Source organism: Uloborus diversus, unplaced genomic scaffold, assembly GCF_026930045.1.
Source record: "Uloborus diversus isolate 005 unplaced genomic scaffold, Udiv.v.3.1 scaffold_16, whole genome shotgun sequence".
Lineage (NCBI taxonomy): Eukaryota > Metazoa > Arthropoda > Arachnida > Araneae > Uloboridae > Uloborus > Uloborus diversus.
Genome location: NW_026558307.1, coordinates 1,674,190 through 1,696,582, shown reverse-complemented (window position 1 = coordinate 1,696,582; position 22,393 = coordinate 1,674,190).

Sequence of the window (22,393 nt, the reverse complement as noted above, 5' to 3'; positions counted from 1 at the left end):
AACAGGGAAAATCCAGGGAATTTCGAAAATTTCCTAAAAAACCTGGAAAATACAGGGGAATTTTTTTTCCTTCTTAAATTAAAGTTACAAAAATCAATTCCCAAATATATAACTACAAAAAATTAAATAAATAGTAATAATTATAGTGAGAATATTAATAAAGCTCAGAAATAAAGTAAAATAAGAAATGGTAATTTTGCTTGAAAGTTTTTTTTTAAAGTAAATATTAAAATATTTATCATAAAAATAGAATCTTGAATTTCATGATAACTTAGAGTGTATGAAATGAGTCGTCAATGATCGTTGTTCTGGGTCACATATACACTTTTAGGTCCATGGCTAAGAGAAGGTTTTTTTTTTTGAATAAAAAGTTGAATATATTCAACCACCATGCTATTATTTCAGTTATTATGAATTTGTATTTATTTTCCTTTATTTATTTAGAAATTTGTGTTTTGTTTTTTTACCCTGTGATGAAATTATCAAGATATTAATGTTCTTTTCCAAATAATCAGTGCTCGCTCGTTTGTAACATTTTATTTTTTTTCTCCGCTTTCAGTCCTCGAGGACAAGAAGAGGAAAAGGGGCCGGGAGGCTTCTGGAGGTATGTAAATTAACTAATTTTGTTGTAATATCAAACAGCTTTACATTTATGTTTGACTTTATAGTTCTCTTCTGTTTATCCACTGTTTCAATTAGAATCCACCAGTGATGTTCCCATTAATTTTTCTGAAGGTATACTCCCCAGTCTTAGAAATTACTGCTGGTCCACTGGTCCCAGAGCAGTGAAATGCCTTGGACCACCAACCGCTGGCTATTTCTAATCACCATTGGCTAGAAAAAATTCAAAAGCATACAAGTCTGTTAGTTGACCTATTTCTTGTTGACTCACCAAGTTGGCAGCTGTTTAAAACAAATAGGATTTATCCTTTAATTGTTTATACTAGCCAGTGGCATACCATCATCCATTCACCAGAGAGGTTAGGCTAGTCCCTTAAATAATCACCTAGTCGTAAAGTTAAAAAAAGTAATGTATAAAACACTTATTTTTATTGAAAATGAATTCAGTTGCGTAACTATGTACCACAAAACCCCACAATGGGGGGGAGGGGGGAGGGCAATGAAATACTGTAGTTACAGCAATGACACTCATAATGTCTAATTTTCTTACATTTCATGTAATACATTGGGTAGTTTTAGTGTAATGGGTTAGCTGATGGCATTATTTTAAAGTTATCTCCTATCCAACCATGTAGAAGGCCCAGTTTTTGCAGTAATGAGCCATTTTCAAATAATAGAAGATTATAAAACATTTAGCAAAATTTCTACCAACCAGTAGTGATACTTTTTGAACCTAATTTAAACCAGATTTTTTTCTTTTTTAGAAAAAAAAAGGTTCTGGTTTTCAAAGCTGCTCACATTTTGTAGTAATCTTCTGATTTTAATGCTCAAACTCTAAGCAAACTACCAGCTTCACTCGCTCATCTTTCGACAGCTTGCGTAATGGCAGGGCAATAGTTTTAGACCGAGTCTAATGTAGTAACTGTTTTAATAAAATATTTACTGTCTTAGTAACTTTTCGAAGAAAAGTGGAAGAGATAGCTTAGTCGAGCTTCGAGCAATAATCTCTGCGTAATTGGTGGCCTCGAAGTTTAGGGATGGAATGACCAAGTTTCTGATGTTTTTGCCGTTAGAAACACTCTCTGGCTTGTGAAACCCTTTAAAAACTCTAGTTCTTTTATGTGCCTCCTTTTTTTTCTTAAACCAATGCAACTTTTGGTATAAGGTACTTAAATATATATGACAGACCAACTATGTTTTTCTGAAATTAGAAAATAAAAATCTGAGTAGTTTATTGTCTTTATCTAATTATTTATTTTTCATTTCTTTTCAATCAAAACTTCATTTTACTACCTAATTGTTTAATTACTTAAGATTTAGGGAGTGTAATCATTCATCATTTAAGCCATCTGTTGTAAACATATAAACTCGAAAATATATCAATGATGAGAGAAAAAAAAATCTTGGCTCACTTTTTAGTATACACAATTGGTATACATGCAACCAGAGCAAGAAGAAAAAAAAAGATGTGTAAAATTTTGAAAACAGAAAACATACGTGTAACTGTGTGCTCTTATAAAAAAAATTAATGTCAACCTTTTAAAGAACGTTTTTAGTCCCAACTTAATTACAATGTCTTTATTATTGAGATGTGTTGAAAAAACAGTTTTGTTATTTGGATTTGTATTGTAAAAAATAAGGAATGCATTAGGTTTGGGGGGGGGGGGGGAATCTGAACTTTTTTTATTTGAGGCTTTTACCGGGTTGTCAACCTTGTAGAAACAGTTTGAGATCTGTGGTGATTTTGAGGAGCATTTTGAAATTTTGCGGAGCAGCTCAATATTTTATATAAAATTCAATGAAATAATTAAAACCACTTATTTTAAATTGTTTTTGAGCTTTAACAATGATTTTAAGCTCTAGCAAGGAAAAAAAAACAACTTTGAATGCTATATCATTCGAGCAGGTAATGCGGAGGAAAATAACTTTTCTGCGGAGCTTTAGAGTTTCTCAATTTTTGCGGAGCAACTCTGCAAAATGCGGAGCAGTTGGCAAACTTGCTTTTAATTAAAATAATACTTTTTTTAAAAAATTGTATTTTCTTGAAGGCCCATTTTTATAAATCTTTGCAATGATGCATTGCTTATGAAGAAAGATTATTGGTTACTCTTTTTTTGTTTTTTAGCCTCAAACAAAATATGTTGGTCTAATGATTTTTAAAACTGAAATGTACATCAGACTTAAGATTCATCTGTAGATACTGCTAAATACTTCCTATATCTTTCATCCCTCTTATTATCCCATCTTTCTTCTTTCTATCATCAAAAATGTTGTGGCTTTTAGTTGTCATTTTTTTTTTTTTTTTGGCCAACTCTCCCTCGACTTTTCAGCAGGCCCCGACTAACTAAAAGTGAGGCCCAAGGCCCACAATAATTTGGAGCATTAAAACTATATAAAAAAAAACACATTTAATTTAAAAATGTGTGTTTTTTTTATATAGTTGTAATGCTATGCATAATTCGTTAAGTAATTTCCCCTTAGAATGAGGGGCCCCCCAGGCCTAGTAGGCCTGTGCAGTAATCAGGCCCTGCTTTTCAGTCCCAATCACCTACTCTGCTTTTAACTCTAACTTTCCAGTACATGTTGTTTAATTTCTGAACAACTTGACCTGTTATGACTTGTAGTTCTTATTTTGTTTTATTTGTTTTCAGCTCCTGCCAGCAAGAGGAGCCGCGGGGAATCAGAGGAATTAAACGTTGGTGCGGGTATGTAAATTGCTAATTTTTTTAATGGGGGGGGGGGGCCATGAGGTCTGAAAGTTTTCGCCAATAGATATCAGTCGATATGCAATCGGATCACGACTTACGCGAGGGATTCCAATACGCCTCGCGTAAGTCGGAATTTCGCGTTGTTTAACAACGTATGTTCAGAAATTTTCTATAAGCATACCCAATTATTTCAGACATGTGTTAACACCCCTCATAGTGTTCAAACCATTTCTTAGCTATATATTACCATATCTTTTATAAAGAACTGATTTTTTACTGTATTTTAGAAAAATCGTTACTATTTAACATGATTACTCTTATAAAGCACAAAATCTATGATCCATAAGATACATGTACTTAAACAGTAGGGTACTCACATTAAGTACATTACTGCATTATAATATCACTGTGCTGTAGATATCGTAATTATAATTTTTAAAATTATGAAGATGATGGGTTTTGTATCCTTAAAATTAGTAGCAATTTAACAATTTTAATTCATATTAAAAGTGCCCAATTAAAAGTTAAACATTGCTCAGTACAGAAGAAAATGACTTATGACTGCACTGACTAATGCATATTATTTATTTCTGATGAATCATGTAGCTGTGTCTTTTATTTTGATACTCATAAAATTATTAGTAATGCAACTAATTGTTTCACTAATTGTTTATTGAAAGAGCAAATCTGAAAGCAAAATATTGCATATTTCGGTGCATAAAAATCGATTATTTTTGGAACAGTTTTAAAAGTAAAATTAGAGGGATCAGGTTATACAAAATCTGCCAATTTTGCAAAGGAAAAAAAAGTGCACTCTTGTGATAATGCTTGTTGTTTCTTGGAAAAAAATTAACAGCTGAAAATAAGTTTGGTTTTAAATAATTTTGTTTTATCACAGCTAGTTAGCAGGGGTGTTGTTGTAAACTTTTCTGGAAAGGAGTTGACATCTGCATTCTGAAGAATACCATCTTTTAACATCCGATATAAGAGTCATATTTTGTTCTTTTTTCAAGCGAACTTCGCTTCATTAGGATGCAAATAAATGAAAAAGTGTCCTTATTTTTGTTAGAACGCTCATTTCAAGTTTTTAAAGCAAAATGTCATTTCCTTTTATGAGTTAAAAATTAAAATGCTAAACCGATGGTTTAATTTTTTTTCCCTTTTCAACTGTGCCACAGATATTAATGATATGTTTATCATAGGACTCTAAAATGCAATTTTAAAATAATTTGAAAAAAAAAAAAATTCTTTTACAAGCCTTCTTTTGATGCCTTCACTTTGAGAATTGTGATCTCTTTGCATCCACTATGGGTCAAAAAGTTAAATGATTTTTTTTATTACAATTATTTTAAATCCTATACAGAAACATTTTAACATAAATTAGAATGGTAAATAAATATTTGATACTTGAGAGTGCGATGCTGCCCTTCCCCCACCCCCAAGTAATAGAAAAAGGGATTGTTGAAGTTAAGACAGTATAATGCAGTCCAGTTAAATTTGGAGCAAGACATTCTAAAAATGCAAACTTAATTAATAAAAGTAAAATCAACCGATTTTAATTGACAATTTTGTTAAAAATATCACTTTATTCAAATCAATTAATTTAAATAATATATTTGAACGTCTATGTTTGGTATTTGTTTTTTTAAATACTACCCTCTCAGTTGACCACCAAATTGCTGCACCGCAAATGGTCAACTTACACATGTTTTACTGTATCATGATATTTTCGAATCATGCACACGGGCCTATCCCTGTGCTTCAACTGATAGAACTTGATCTGAACGTGTGAAAAGTATTCTGTACGATCTCGGAGAGGTCTCATAACTTTTTCTTTTTTCTCGACAGAGATCGCCAGGCTGCTGCAGGCCAATGCGGAGTTGAGGGCACGCCTGGACAATGCCGAGAGGGCGAGGCAGTCCCCCGTTCCAGGTAAGTTGAGTCGACTCTTCCGTTTTCAGTAACCGACGTCCCTCTCTGGTTTTCGTTTTGATTCTGTGGAAAGAATAATCCCAAAAACATATGCTCAACATAAAGCTGTTAGTTTCGTCTATACTGCCGTGTGCAGGTAAAGGGCAGTAACTGCAAATTTCTCATTTTTCATTTTTTTTGTCATCTATTGTACGTTATTTTTATTGTAAAAGCTCGCTTATTTGGTTTACGCTGAAAAAAAGGCTCGAAAAAGACGTCCATTTCCAGCATTTCCCTATCGTTAGTATGGAATCCAAAACTCGTTTCTTCAAATATTTCAAACTCGTTTCTGCAGATACTGCCGTTTACCTGCAAATGGCAGTATACTTCATAACTCTTGCAGTCATTTCTTTCCTGCAAAAAATATGTAAGGATGAAATAGTAAAGAAAATTAAAAACAGCTCAGCAAAAAAAAATGTTAGTAGAGGGGATTAGGATCTGATATTTTCGATTTTTCCCTCCTAGGAAAGAAATGAAAAATATGTGAACCATGTTAGCTGACATGTCACTCCTTAATCTGGTTAACGTAGGAACTTATTGTCTGCATATTGTGCAAAATGCTATGTGCAAGGGAGATGAAAAACTTTTGCTCTACATAGATAAATTTACGTTAGACATTCATATATGTTCTAAAGTACTACTAAACATGAGGGAGGATTTTCATTCCTTGCGAGTTGAGTTGCTTGATGAAGCTTTGGCATTATTTCTTAAAATCCATATGTGTTCAGTATGAAGGTGGCAATTTGGATAACGTATTATCCCTCATGCCACAAAATTCTGGGTCACCGGATTTTCAATAACACTTGCCAGGTCTTTTCCGGCATGTCGGGAAAAACAGAGGTTGGGGGAAAAAAAATTCTAAAACATACATCTGCAGATTAAAAATAAATATGTAAGTTCTACACATATCTTATTTAGTATAATTAAATATTTTAATTTTGTAAAAATATTTACGAACAATGTTATTTGATATTTTAAAAAGAAAAATACTGTTTAATAACAAATAATTTTGAAAAATTAAATTTAAACTAATAGTATGTTCCAATCTAAGTTGGCACTGAAGGGAAAGGTACGAGATGTGCTACTCCGCGACGAGAAGTAGTTCTAGTAAATTTGGAGGTTTAAACGGGTGTAAATTCATAAATGATGTGAAAAAAATAGAGACTTTTTGTGGTTGAGACATATAGTTGAAGTCGTTGAGTGTTAAATATGCTTAATTTGTAAGAATTTGATTACGAAAGGAAAATCAAAGCGCCGTAACTCGACTTCTGTCTTGGCGAAGACTTGAGTTTTCAAGGTTAACCTTGGCGGGCTTCCTGTGGACTGGCAAAACCCCCAGAACTCGTTTCTCCCCACTTCGCATCGCCCAAGGAAAAACATCTGATTATCATTATGACTCTTGAATGAACTCTCCACATTGTGGTCAAAGCGTTTCCGCCTGGTCTGTTTTCTTATTTATGCTTTTCATCGTTATTTCCAAGCAATTGAATACATTTTTAAAAACCGTTTTCGTGAGTAAGAAATAAAAAATGAAATGAAAATATTAGTTTTCAATTATTTACATGCTGAAATTACAAATACACCGGGATTTTTTTTTTTTTTGAATTTGAGATTTATTTACTTGGTAGTTTTAAATAGCTTTTGCTTCTTACATAATGAGCCCAAACTTCAAGAAAATTATTGTGAAAAAATGGAAGAAAGCCGAATTTTGTTTGAATGTAATGAATACTTGTTGTGTACAAATCCTTGCTACGGCAAAAGTTTTTTTTTTTTTTTTTTGGTTCGTTTGAAAAGTTTACGGAGGAAAAAAAATAAAATGCTCTCATATATGTACAGATACACTATTACAAATTTACACCGATGAACTGCTGCATGAAGAAGTTTTACTTTTCATTTTAAATTTGAAACATACACATCTCTCTCGAAATACGAAATTAATTCGCCCCACCCCCTCGAGGTTTAGAACCCCTCCTCAAATTAATTTTTTATAGGAAGTAAATTTACTCACTCCCAAAGTATACTTATAAAGTAGGATGCATTAACTACGCTAAGGTAAGTAAAATAATTTTTAATATATTCAGTTTCGGGGTTAGTCATATACTTTCACAGTCACGCAAAATTGAGTGCCATAACTTTTCTATTTGCACAAACCTCGATGCATTTTCGTTTATTATTTTTAACTTTTTTCATAAATAAGTTGAGCTTAAAATCGACCTTTTTTTTTTTGAAAAATTCAAAATTAATATCTTTTCTAAGCTCCGGAATGCAGTAATAGCTAATTGTTTCCATGAAGTTTCTAAGTTTTTTATTTGAATAGAATTTTTTTAAAAGGGCGATCTTTTTTAAATTTTTTTAAAAATCAAAACTGGAGATTTAATCTTTGATCTTTACCGTTTTTACTAGAGTGTATAAAAGGAAAACGCTTATACACGGTTGAAGTATATTATTTTAGACAATAAAACAACGTTGAATAAAGCAACAAATTTGCCGAGAATTGCAGACACGTGTTTCGGGGTTTCAAGGAACACCCAGTTTTAATGCAGAAAAGTGAGCACAATCTTTTTTTTTCGATGAAAAAGGGGCTCCTTGAAACCTCAAAACAGGTGTTTGTTGTTCTCTTTTTAACGATTTAACGCTGTTACATTTTCTTTTACTTTTCTGCACAAAGGTACTTCTTTGATTCATATACATATGTATAAAAAGACAGAATGGCACCTTTTCCCAATTCCGAAGTAATGGTTGGCATGAATTATTTGTTAATTACTTTGTGACCGATAACTCTCCGCCGCTGTAAAATGAAATCCCATTCACAACCTTGCATTTGTGATAAAAATATGAAATTTTTTTGTTGTTTCGTTCTTGGTAGTTTAAATTATTTTTTTTTCCCTCGCCAAATTCGGCAAGTCGCGCCGCTGACTAGCACGCGCCCTACGCAGAGTAACCTCGTTTCCTTGACAACGACTGCAATTCGGCTCGCCTAGCTTTCCCTTCAGTGCCAACTTAATGTGAAACGAAGTATAAGTAAGCAAGCGGTTAAGCAGTAATGTATCCGTCTGCTAAAGAATTAACCATAGCTATTCAACAACTAGAAATTAAACTTGCCTCTCTAAAAGGAACCTAAAATAATTTATTTAAATAAATTATAAACATCGCAGTGATGATAATTGCTTCTGAATTGATTACTTTATTGGCATATAGTTAAATCCATTCATAAGGACCTACCCTAAATAACCAGCACATATTATAGGCAATACTTTTTTTTTTGAAGAGGGTTACTTTCGGGATTTATTTATTTTTTCCCTTACAGTGCTTTGCTATCTGATTGGAACTGAATGGGGAAATTTACTGTTTTGTTCCAAAATAAACCTTACATTTCCCGGCATGCCGGTCAACCTCGCTTTTTTCCGTTATGATGAATAATGCGGGGTAATAAGATAGATATAAACGAACTGCAAATTCATTGAAAAATACATTTACAGGTGTACAAGTTTTAAAAAGTATTTCACCAATGCAATTTTGGGAACATGTGTTCAATATGCAACATCGTGAAAAATTGCTTTCATGTTTGGGATTTCAATCCTTTTGTATCTTGTAAATATTTTGATGTTTTTTACAACCGAAAGATATTTTGACATATGGTACCTTAGATTACATCATTTTTTGTTTTATTTCATTAGTTAACAAATGAATTAATTGGAATTTGGAAACCATGACAGCATTGAACTTACTCGGATTTCGTCGAAAATTATTCTTGTGTTTGAAATTTCAATCTTTTTGCATCCTGCAAATATTTAAATATATTGACGAATCGGATGTTATTTTCACATATGCTACCTTACATTAGCATATTTTATGTTTAATTTTAGTTCAATATAAATTTATTTTATGGGAAACATGACAACATTGAACTTAATTCGCGAACATTTGCTTCCCTTGTTTGAGATTTCAAATCCTTTTGCATATTGTAAATATTTTTATTATTCTTGGCAACTAGAAGTTATTTTGACACATGCTACATCAGATTAGCTTATTTTATTTTTTATTTTAATAACTAAAGAATTAATTACTTTGGTCTTGTTTAATTATAGGCTTATTTATTTTTGCAATTTTGAATTTAATTATCTTTAGCTAATTTTCGGTTATAACATATTTTTTGAAAAAAATTTAAATTTAAGCAATTGAGCACCTAAAAAATTAACTTAGTTTGTATTTTAAATCTAAAGTTGAATAATATTATAAGTACATGTGTTTTCTTTATGTCTGCTAAAATAATTAAGGTGTGTAACAGGGGGTGGTTGTGTTATGATTATTCACTGGAAATCCAGTAGTGTTCGTTATGCTTTTACCTCCCTATATTTTCAATTTTCCCCTTTACTTCAAATGTTCAAAATTACTACTTTAGTAAGGTTGTGGGTACTTGGAACAGCTTACTGAAAATTGCTGTAATCAGCAAAGAGGTAAATAGCTTAAGGAGGGTCATTGATCTTCATTTGGGTCTGATAAATTGACTAGGACCAGCCTAGCTAGGCCCAGTGCTTGTTGCTGGTTATCAACAGATACTAGGCCTGGTATTTCTATGAAGAATATTTTGACTGAATAAACTTTTTTTTACATAAGAAATGAATTGTATGCATATCAAAAGTTATTGTTGTACATATGTTTCTTCAAGTAATAGGGGTGATTAGTTTAAAAAATTATCCCCCCCCCCTTGCCCCGATTTGCTCTTGAGAAAAAATCAGGTAATTTTTTATGAACTCGCAAATTACACCTGAATATAATTGCCTTTCTAAATTTAAATTCTAATTTCAACAATAACTCGTTTGTTCCCAAAATAAAACTTTGTCATAATATATGTCAACTTCTTGTGAATCTTTTCAGTTTCGAAATATGGTCCTATGAATCTGAAGTTGCACATTTATTAACTTTTACAAGTTATTCAGTGAAAGCTGAATAGGCTCAAGTTTGCATTCAGAGTATTTATCACTTCTTAAGCAGCTTTTGTATATTTTCTTTCTCTCGATTTTGACAATTTTTTTCTCTCCTGCAGATCCAGACGGGGACGCTGCCTCATCATCGTCCTCCTCGGTGGACCCTCTCCTGGCACTCCGCACCTGGCGCCGGGACTCCAGCACCACCTCCTCCCCCGCCCATTCCTCTCCGGCCTCCAGCATCATCTCCCGCCGGAAGCGCCGCGTGCAGCGGCCGACGTCCCCCTCCCCGTCGCCACCACCGCCGGAGGAGCCCGCCGCAACCGCGGCGGAGGACGTCGACCCGGACGACACCGGGGCCCCGGATCACATCGCCCGCCCTGTCGCCCGGCGTCCTGTTGCCGGGGGCGTTAGGGACGGGGGCGCCGTGACACTGCGTCCGCGTCAGCGCACGGTACCGCCGCAGTTCGCGCCGGTCTCCGACCGGCGAGTGAGGCGGCCGTTGGAGCGATACCAGGCGCCCGCCGACTCGGTGCCGCGTCGCCCTCGTCTGCCGCCCCCCAGCAGGCGTCCGCGTCAGCGGGCCGACGTCTGGGGACTAAGGACCGTCCGGAGCAGGTAAGTGAAGCTTCCGTACGGGGGATTCCTTCGATCGACCCGGACTCTTTTAGCATTTGTTCCGGACGGGGGGAGCATTTGGTCTGGATGGGGGGAGCATTTGATCCAGACAAAAGGAGGGGGGGGATCCTTTCGGATTGACCTTGATCAAAAAACCGCACACGTACTGACAGCAACATACGGTTACTTTACCGTGCTATTGTAACTAAGGATTCTAATTTCTTACTAGAAAAATATGTATTGTAAACGAGGCAAAATAAATGAATTTTGCATCATCAACGTGTCGGTTGGTCGGGAAGAATTTTACAATTTGTTTCTTTAAACTGAGTTTATGACCAACTAGATGAGAGGCCATGGAGGGCCAGAAGTGGAGGTTAACAAGAGTAAATATCACAAACTAAGGGCTGCAAGCTGCTCATTTGATAAGTTCCAAAAATATTATACTATATTATCAAATTATCCAATAAGATATAGTACAATAAACGGTATTTAAAAGGCATTACAGCAATGCATTTGCGTACGAGCCGATGAAACGTGGTAACTAGGTATGTGTGTGGCTTAGCCCACAGCAACACTTAAATTACATTGACCCGAAATCTCGCAGACACCCAAATACTGCACCAGGATTGGAGTTGAGTTGACTCCCATCATAACCTATGCACATTAGAATATGTGATGGAGTAGCTTCAGTGGTAACTAGGTGTAAATAGCTGGAAAAAAAAATGTCATGTTTTTCCTTATTGGACCGATTTTTTTATCTAGTTTATATGATCCAATTCAAGAATGTAAAAATAAAGTAACTTTTTGCCTTGGAAGGTGATATTGACCTAACTTAAGCGAACTACATTGAAGATTTTTTTTTTATCCAGCAGATTTCCAAAAAACTGCTTTTGCTTTCAAACTAATGTTTTTCTTTTGGGGAGGGGGTTTTGTTATAGCGTTGACAAATAAAATTAATTTTTTAACTCACAAAAGTTATTTCTTTCAAACTCTACTTGTCGACCAATCATTTCGTTGCTTACGGCTGCGCTCTATTCGATGTTTCTTAGTTTTAGAAGCTCTCAAAAGGGGTAAAAGTATGTTATTGGATGGATGGATGCAGTGATGTGGCAATAATATGGTAGAATCAATGATAAACCTAAACCTTCCCCGCAGACTTTGTGATGTCAACATGAATGCTCTAGAACATGAACAGCCGGTTGAAAAACACTTCTCCCGTATCGTAATAAAAATTATTTCCTTAATCATTTGGACGTATTGGCGTCCAATGAGGACATGAATCATTTTGTTTTCAGAGTGACCTGAGCGAACAATCTATCGCGAAGATCTAATTTTAAGTTGGAAGTGGGAAAATGAGATGGAATTCAATTTTCTTCGTAAGCAATGGCAGTTGAAAACAAATGCAACCAAAATACTTGATGCAGCTAAAGTGAACTTTGCACTGCCCAAAAACTCCTAAAGACTTAATTGAACATCTTGTACTTTCATGTGAGAGTACACCAAATCTGCCATCAGGTATAAAAATCAGTTGAAACTCTGGGGATTTTTTCTTGGTTTAAACCAGTTTTTTTTTTACACTATTTGTAAGAAAAACAATTTTATTTTAGGAAAATCGTGAAGATTTTATGAATTAATTGTCAAGGAATGTTTAATAATAATATTTGTTCCTAATTTCTTCATTATTAATTAAATAATTTAGAGTAAAGCTTGTAATTTCATTTCTCAGAGATTTCTATAGGAAATTATTTTTTGAAAAACTTTAACTATTATAAAAAAAACAATACCCAAATTGGTCTTGGTACAAATAATCAAAGGAATAATTTACTATGATAGTTACAATAATAAATAACAAAATAAATACTTGCAAATTAATTTCCTCACAATCATACCTATCTACTATAAATAAGAATATAGAAGTAAAATTAAAATCATGCATTCTTAGACATGGGAAGCATTTTGCAGTATCTACAAATGAATCATCAGTCTGATGTCATCTGAAGTATTTAAGGATTAAATTGAACATCTTGTACTTTTATGTGAGAGTTCACCAATGATATCTACCTAATGGGAGGTTTGTTTGGCACATTTGACAGAATAGCTGGCAATCCTGGGTAAGGTTGTGTCAAGGTTGTGTCATAGAACTAAAAAGGATCCCATAGATTTGTGGCACTGAAGTAATTTTCACATATATGATTAGGGTTAAAAAATATTCGATATTCTGATATATATCAGGTACATACTTTGATACGTATCCGATGTGGGTTCAAAAATATTCGATATTCCGATATGTATCTGGTATTTTGATACGTATCCGATATTTTCAACCAGCACAAACCAAAGTCTTCAAAATAGTAAATGCATCCTCAAATCACTCTTTATTTTCTGATTTAATACCTTATGCAGACTTAATGCTGTTCATTCAGCATTAGCTGTTTTACTCATTTTTCTTCTGATTTACTTTTACACAGTTGTATGATTCAGAAATAAAGAACATGCATTATAATCCAACTATACAGTAGCTTCATACAGAGTTCCTTTTTTCTGGATTTTGGCCCCATGGGCTCGTTACTCTCTGGTAAAACTTTGTGCCCTCAATTATGTTTTTAATTTCATTTAGATGCGTGATTTTAATTTTACTTTTATATTCTTATTTACAGTAGATAGCTATGATTGTGAGGAAATGAATTTGCAAGAATTTATTTTTTACTCTAAATTATTTAATTAATAATGAAGAAATTAGGCACAAATATTATTATTAAACATTCCTTGACAATTAATTCATAAAATCTTTACGATTTTCCTAAAATAATATTGTTTTTCTTACTAATAGTGTTTAAACCAAATAAACCCAGGTTTAAATTGAAAAAGAAAAAAAAAAAAAAACTGGTTTAAACCAAGAAAAAAAACGTTCTCCCATTTCCACTTCCAATTCAAGATTAGATCTTTGCGTTAAGATTGTTGGCTCGGGTCACCCTGAAAACAACCATTCCTGTCCTATACATCCAAGTGATTGACGAAATAATTTTCATTACGTAAGGGACGATCAAAGCGCTGTTCATTTTCTACAGCATCCATGTTGACATCATGGAGTCTGCGCGAACAGTTTATGTTTATCATTAGTAAGCTACCATATTATCGCCACATCACTGTTCCTACCAGCAAAGAGGCTCTTTCCATCATTTCATCCTTCCAGTTAGAATCTTTTCCCCTCTTTGACACCTTCTAAATTGAGAGACGTGGAAATCAGCACAGCTGTAAGCAATGAAATGATCGGTCAATAGGCTAAGTTTGGAAGAACTAGCTTTTGTCGAGTTAAAAGAAGAAAATTTTAACTTGACGAAGCTACGACAAAAGCCCCCCCCTCCCCCCTTTCCAAAAAAAAAATTAGTTTGCATGCAAAAGCAGTTTTTTGGAAATCTGCTTGACAAGAATTCTCAATGTGGTTCATTTAAGTTACGTCAATACCATCTTCTGAGGCAAAAACTTAGAAACTTTCTGTATTTTCATTCTCAGATTGTTCGGTCCAATTAAAAAGAAACATTGGTACAATAAAGGAAAGCATGCCATATTTTAAATTCTGCTATTTATGCCCGATGAGGCGTCTTGCATTAGGTGGCTGGGCCACATATCTCGATGTGAAGATAGGTTCCCTTCAAACCTTCTCCAACAACATTGGAGCAAAATGCGGGAGAAACCCAGTCAGTTGGCTGAATGGGGGTGGGAAAAGATTTAAAAATAGGGGTAGGAGTGAACCGATGGAGGGCTGTTGCATGGGATAGTGTTATGTGAGGAAGACTTGAAAAGATAGTCTTGGCTAGCAACAGTCTGTGGTACCAGCCAAAGAAGAATTTAAACTAAGTTACCACGAAGCCTTTTAAACACAGTTTATAGTACTATAATAACACTTAAAGCCGACTAATCTCGGATTTATATGATGTCTAAATCCCCGCTCTCCTCTGCCTCGGAAAAAACAGATTGAAAAATTCTCCATTTCCATGTAAAAAGAGGTTCTCCCATTGTACCAGAGAAAGAGGTTTTTACCCAGCATCCTTAGCGGCAAGTAGACGAACTTGTTTCGTGTAATGCATTCCGGGTAAAAACACCACTTTCACTCCAGAAGATAGCAGGAGTAGAAACATTCCACATAAACTCCGCAAATAATCGGAATGCTGTGAAAAACTGGGTTTTTTTTGGGGTCGAAAGTGTCCATGGAATCGGCCCCAGTGAGGAATTGGTCCAATAAGGGGTCGTCTCCCCTATGCATGCAAAATTTTGCGGATTTCGGTCGACATTTTTAGTTGCCTCTGGGGACGTTCATTATGTGAAATTTGTGCATTTTACCGTTTTTTCAATATATATTTTTCAAAATAAGAAATTGAAATCCTTAGTTCCGATAGCGCGGAAAAGTATCCATTTGTATTGTTAGTATGTGTGCAAAAAATTTAATTGCCTCTTGTGCTATTTCTTTAATTGTTGCGGCTTTCTGATATGTAATTCTTTTAAATCAAAAATGGGTATCCTTACTTCAAAGCTATACGAGGCAACTTTTCGGCATTGTTTCTTTCAAGTTTGGTATATAAATTGATGTTTTTCGTGGCACCCTTGTGCCCGCGTTTCCAAAACAAATGGGAAAAGGATTTGGAGTCGATTGAAGGATTGCTTGCTCTTTGCGCGATTTCTATTGTTCATTCATTGTGTTTTATTGTTCATTCTCCATTATGTCAGAAATATTCTGAAGCTGCAAATGTGATATTGCATTTATACACTCAGTGGCCAAACACTTAAGACACCTATTCTTCGTGGCATGCACTCTACAGGGCATGGAGCATGATCTGAAAACTTACATGAGTCGGTCACCAAATATTACATGCTTACAGAAGAAGCAGAAATGGCTACCACACAGTAGAAACCTTGCGCTCGGAAGTTTTCGTGATTGGTTTACTTTTGCCAGGGGTGTTTTTGGCCACTGAGTGTAGTCCTTGTTCAAACTGCAAGACCTCTATTTTCTCAGCATCCTAGATTCGGGCTCGTCTGATACAGAATAGGACCGTTATAATGCCGACCTATATAACGCAATTCTCCATAAACCGCACAACTTTTCAAAAGTAAACAATAGGTTCTGATGTTTAAAAAATCCTCCTTTTTTGCTTTGCAAACATAAAAATTGTTAGGCAAATGAAATTTTGAAACAGTTTTTCATCTTTCCATTTTAATTCAATTTTAAATGAAAATTAGTATTCACAGTAAAGACAAAACACCAGATAGCTCTTGAAAATGCAGCTGTTATGCAAGCCATGAAGCTAGCAGAAGTGCGGGATAATTCACTTTCTTTTACTTGTGAAACACCTTTATTTGTGAATGATTAATTGTAATCTTAGTGCTTTAATATTCATTGCAGATAAAACTCATTCTGAAGTGCTAATATAGAGACATATTCTGAACTTTAGTTTCAAAATTTGTGAAATGACCTATATAACGCAACATCAAAACACTACTTCAGTGGGGTGGAGGGGGTCAATAAAAAACTAGAAAACCTTGAATTGTCGGGAATATTTTTATCAAGGGGGGGGGGAGGCAAAAATATTTATTTTGTCTAAAACTTGGCACATTATTTAAAAAAAAAAACATATCCAGAAATAACGTTATCTGATGCATTCTAAACTGCCACAGAAAGGCAGAATCAGAATGCATTCGTAATGGAAGCAAGTACTTGCCTCCTAACACTTGCCAACCATATTGCAGCAGTTGAAATAACCAAAGAATAAAATTTGAATGTTCATTAGAATGTTCTATAGCTTACATTTCATAAGAAGTCACAATGTTTTCTGGAAAACCCTGAAAAGTTGGTGTTTTCCACTGTATGTATATATATATTTGCTGAGATTCTGTTTTTCCCGGTATTACGTCTTTCCTGTTTTCTGTACTATATGATTTGCAGGCCTTTTTTAATATAAATATACTGTGTTGCCCAGGTTTGCACGGTCTGCCTCGAAAATAAAAGTTGTCAGGAGACGCATGTTCAAGCAGTTTGGCTTAAATACAGAAAAAAATACTCTAAAATTTGCCATTAGAATAATGATTCTTAAATTTCGTTAACGGCAAATCTGAAATTCCCGAACAAATTAAACTCAAAACTAAAATCTTTGATTATCTTCTACTGGCATTCCCAAAAAAAAAGAAAATAAACAGTCAAATAATGATCAGAAGGGAAAGTTTTACTTCAAAGCAAAAGGCAAGAATGTAATTGTTCATAATCGAAAAAAAGAAAAGGGCAACAGATCAAAAGTGATTTAATTCGCGCCAATTTAAATTGAGCTCGGACCTAAATCAAGAAAATCGGATAATTATTTCGGGTAGAAAGAGCTTTTTAATGCCATTTTCGGGTTCTAAAATTGAAGTTCGAACGGTTCAGTATTTTTTAGGCCTTCCAAAACCCCCCTACGATCCTTCTCTGGTGCTCAAGTACCTCCCTCCCGAATTTGGTTGAGATCCGATTTAAACTGCATGTGTATTATAGGGAACAAACAAACACTGTTTTATTCACATAGATGTAAAACTGGTTTTTTAGATGATCTAAACGAAAAACCATCCGATAGAACAGTAGTGCGAAATTTGCTTCTTTAATTCCCATTTTATGGTTATGGGGCACACACAAGGCCCACTACTACTAATTTCCCACTACTATCATACTACTAGTTTCCCACTAGTGCATTTCCTTTACTTTAATGCCACTTCCAAAAGTCCTTTTTTTTTTAACTTGAAAATTCAATTCATTTATTTTTCCTAATGACCTTATTAGTTGTTAGCAACTTGTGAGGTTTTAATTTTTATTTTTTGCTTGAATAGCGAGTTTATTTTCATACTAAATGCTTGAAAATTCATTGAAACATAAAAGAAACATACTAAATGCTTGAAAATTCATTGAAACATAAAAAAGAAATAAAAGAAAAGCTGGTTGGGTATCAACCGGCAATAATGATTTTTGTTGTTATCTTGTGTTAAAACTAATACTGGAAAAATGCACACATTAATTACAGAAGAAAAAAAATGTAAATCTTTTCTCCTTCAGATGAAGGATTTTTGTTTTATTTTTATAAATTTATTTTATTTTTGTTATCTTGCGTTGTTAAAACTGCAAAGAAAAAATGGAATTCGTAAATATTTTCTCCTTTAGATGGAGAATTTTATTTTTTTAAATCTATTTTATTTTGAAAAATGAATTGTTATTTTATAATTTTGTTTATGTGTCTGGATAGAAACTTGTGAAGTATACATTATTTTTAAAAAAATTATGCATTGCACATGAGTGTAACTTTCCATCTTAAACGTTAAATGTAGTAGTAAGTGAAATCCGAAAGCATTTCGGCTTAAATATGAATAAATACAAAAAAAAAAGGAAAAAAAGAATAAAAAATGCCAGAAATAATTTGGTATTAATTGCTTAAACCATTTTTATTTGAGATGGAAAGTTTCAATATGATTCAAACTACAATGTTACAAGAACTTTATATTTATTTACATGAAAGATTCTGCTAAGTTGTTTATATTTAATGTAGTTAAAGTATTTACATGCTCTTGTTGACATGAGAAGTAATTTGCATTAAGCATACTCAGTTAATTTTTTTTTTTTTTTGGAAATGTATACAAATTGCAGGAAACATTCAAGTTAAGAGTTCTTAAAAAAGTAATTTGCGCCGCTTGTTTCGCTTTTCGGCAAAACAAGTCTCATTTTGAAATTTAAATTTTCTTCTCTGGAATACAACTGTCTCAAGATTTCTGAGTATTCCAAATTGTTGAGGGTTTTTGACTAAGAGGCAAATGTTGCTATAAGGTAATAATGCTGTTGAAAGAGGATTTTGTATCAAATTCTTTTTCAATGAACTTGCCTGACTCTTGCTCTTTCTTTCGTAAATTTCTTTCCTTTTATACGAAACGCATTTCATGCATATTTTAAATTGTATTCCAGAGATTCAGAAATAGAAATTTATACGTGAAATACTAGTATGTTAATTGTAGATATAATTGCTGTGATATTTAAAACATAAATCAAAGGCAATTCGTTAAATGTTTTCTGAACTTCATAAATTGAAAACATGAAATATTGTATTTAAAAAAAATATATTGAACATCCAAAGAGTATAATTTAAAATCATTTTATGGAAAAAGGTATATAAAAATCTGATTGGGAAAATATATCTCTCACGAAAATATATATTAAATACAGTTTGTGAAATCTAAGTTTTTTGTACTGGTTTAGTACTGGTTTTATGTACTGGTACTAGTTTTATGCATGCTTGAGGCACTGAAGCACTATTGTGGAAATAAAGTGAGATTGTATTGGGGTCCAGTGATGTTCGGATCCATTTTTCTAGGGGTATACTCCCCGAAATCCATTATATGCACAATATGTGTTAGTGATCATATACATACGTCTAAAAAATGTTTGAGAGTATACGTTGTATATGGAGTATTATACCCTATGGGAACACCCCTGTTGGGGACTCGACCCTCTGCATTGCTCAACAACTTTGTGGCAGTCATCACCAAGTAGCAGTGGAGGCCTGATTCATTCATTGGACCTGTGGCTGGAGAGTCGCAGGTTCAGTGCCTGACGGTCGAACAGCCACCAGTAAGCCGCAGGACCTGTGTCTCGATGTCCCTGAAAGAAGATCCACCAGCAAGGGACTTGTCCGACGGTGGAAGATGCTGGCTTTTGAACAAAGCTTCACCAAGTGGCAGTGGTGTTGATCGATGATTCATTCATTGGACCTGTGGCTGGAGAGTCGCAGGCTCAGTGCCTGACGGTCAAACAGCCACCAGTAAGCCACAGGACTTGTGTCTCGATGCCCCTGAAAGGGGAAGATTCACCAGCAAGGGACTACCTGGAGAGTTCTCTGCCTGAGGGTGGAAAATTAGTCTTCTTACTGCAGTCTTATCTACCTCTCAGAGCTATGCTGTTTCCAACCCGAAATCATTTGCTCTGGAGGCACTGGAAGAGGGGCTCCTCGTATGGATCTGAAGATTGAGCTGAAAAGCCACCAGCAGTGGAGTTTCGACGATCGAAAGACAGTGGAGGTGTACTGTTCCTTCTACAGTTTTCCTTAATTGCCCCCAACTCACTCGTTGTGCTTCAGTGTTGTTTTCAGCTGTATCTTGATTTTGACTGCCAAATGTGTTTGGTATTTGTTGTATTGTAATTCAATTGTTAATAATTGTTAAAATTGTGTATGAAAAAAAAGAAAAAAAAAGAAAAATATATATAAAATCGAAGAAAAAAGAAAAAATCCCCACCCCCAAAATGGGGGAAAAATTGAAAAAAAAAAAAAAATAAATTGAAAAAAATAAAAAATTGACAAAAAGAAAATGAAAAAAAAAAGAAAAAAAAATAAAAAAAAAAGAAAAAAAAATAAAAAAAAAAAAGAAAAAAAATGAAAAAAAAAATTGAAAAACAAAAAAGAAAAAAAAATTAAAAAAAAGAAAAAAAAATTGAAAAAAGAAGAAAAAAAAATGGGGGAAAATAAATATTGAGTATGTGTGTTAAAAAATTGCATGTACATACTCTTCAATTGCTATTTGTACTAATGAACTAAAACCAAAAATGTCTGTGTGTTTCTCATGTATCATTGTGCTTACAATGTTTATAGTAGCTCATTTTGTTTGTTCAGCTTACTAGAGTGAGCTCTCATTGTTTTGCTCTCAGAATAGGGAACTGCAATGTAAGAATATTTAAAATGTGGTGCGTTAACTGTGGTAGCAATGCATAATTGATGATATTGGTCTTAACTATGACTTTTTTTTTTTTGTATTATTACCTTTTTCAATTTTAAGTGTAGTTAAAAAAAATAGGTCCAAAAAAGTTATTTTGCTTATTATAATAAGTTTTTTTTTCAGTGTGGAATTTTGTGAATGATATTATAGCAAATTAAATTGTGCAATTTTAAACTTTATTAATCTTTGTGAATTTTTAAGTACTGTATTTGAAAGTAAAAATTCTTTCTTTTTAAGTTTGCGTTTAGTTGAACAAAAATAGGTCGAAATTTCACAGAATGTAAAACATTAGTTTTGGCAAAAGATAATATTACAAAAATAACTACTGTGCAATTTTTCAGATAATTAGATTTAAAACTTAGTGTTTGTAAGTGAGTTATGTGAAATCTGTGTCACATATTAAGTACACAGTAAATCAAAACCGATTTACGGAACAATGAATTTTCAAGCATTTTTCTACCCTTCTGCATCTTTTAACAGAATCTTGCTGTATTTAATACATGTGACTTTATTTTAGCTTCACTCTTGTATCTGTATCGCTAAAATCTTAAAGGTCGAGTGTCGTACCTTCTCGAAAAAATAGTCTAAATTCAAAAATAACTCACTTTCAACTTAATTAGTCCATGAATGGGATTAAAAAAGCAGTCGCACTATATTATTATAATCAACTACACTGGATCTTATTGCCATGTTTCAATTGGGAATGCAGAAAAGAAAAAGTCAGAGCCAAGTTCTGACTTCAATTTTAAAGAATCAAGCCCTACCTTTTCTTGCTTTTAAAAATGTAAAACTTTCTTTTCGAAATCATTAGTATGATTAAACTTTTTGAAACATAACTCGGGAAACTGACAAAATTCCGTCACAGTCATATACACTTCGCTTCTTGTGGAATTCACCAAACTATACTGTGCACAGGGCGGCAGAGGTTCAAGGTCAGTTATGTCACCAGGCCATTCCCCCCCCCACCTCCCCCCCAAAAAAAACTGAAGAAGAAACAAAAGAAATTAGAGGGAAGAGAAAAAAGGTGAAAAAGAAAAGCAAACGAAAAAAGAATGAAAGGGGGGGGGGGGAGAGAGAAAAAAATCTAAATACTAGTAAACAATTTGATTTCAAGTGCTATTGGGGGGGGGGGAGAGAAAAAAGGTGAGAAAGAAAAGCAAACGAAAAAAGAATTAAAGGGGGGGGGATGAGGAAAAAAAATCTAAATACTAGTAAACAATTTGATTTCAAGTGCTACAGCAGTAAATATAAAAAGAGTGAATTTTACGTAATCTTTACGTTTTCTCTTAATATCCCCCCCTTTTTCTTTCTACCTTTTTTTACTTTCCTTTTTTCGTCAGGTTGGGGGCTTCACCAAAACTCGGGCCCCTAGTTTCAGACTAGGCTGACATGGCTTCTCTTCGGGCCCGACTGTGCATCAACTCCTTTAGTGTTTCCGGGCTTTTAATGTGTTTTTTTTTTAAATCAACAATGCTTCACATGAAGAAGATCTTTCATTTAATTTTTCCTTCTTAGTACTGAGGAAGTCCTGCTGCACATAAGCCCTTACAGTGCCCTTCTTTTCTCCTAAATTATGTAGATATTTGCTGCCCCTGCTGCTTAAAAACTTCAGTTTTTTTTGTTAGGGTCCACTTGCTTCGTCTCTTTGGTACCTACCAAGTGACTCTCAGAGCCTGTTAGTGTTCCCTACAACTGCATTTGCTGTAGTGCTTGGCAAAATTTCTTTGCTTCTTGTCTAAGAAAATCTATCAGGGGTGGTGTTTTGATTTTTGATTGCCT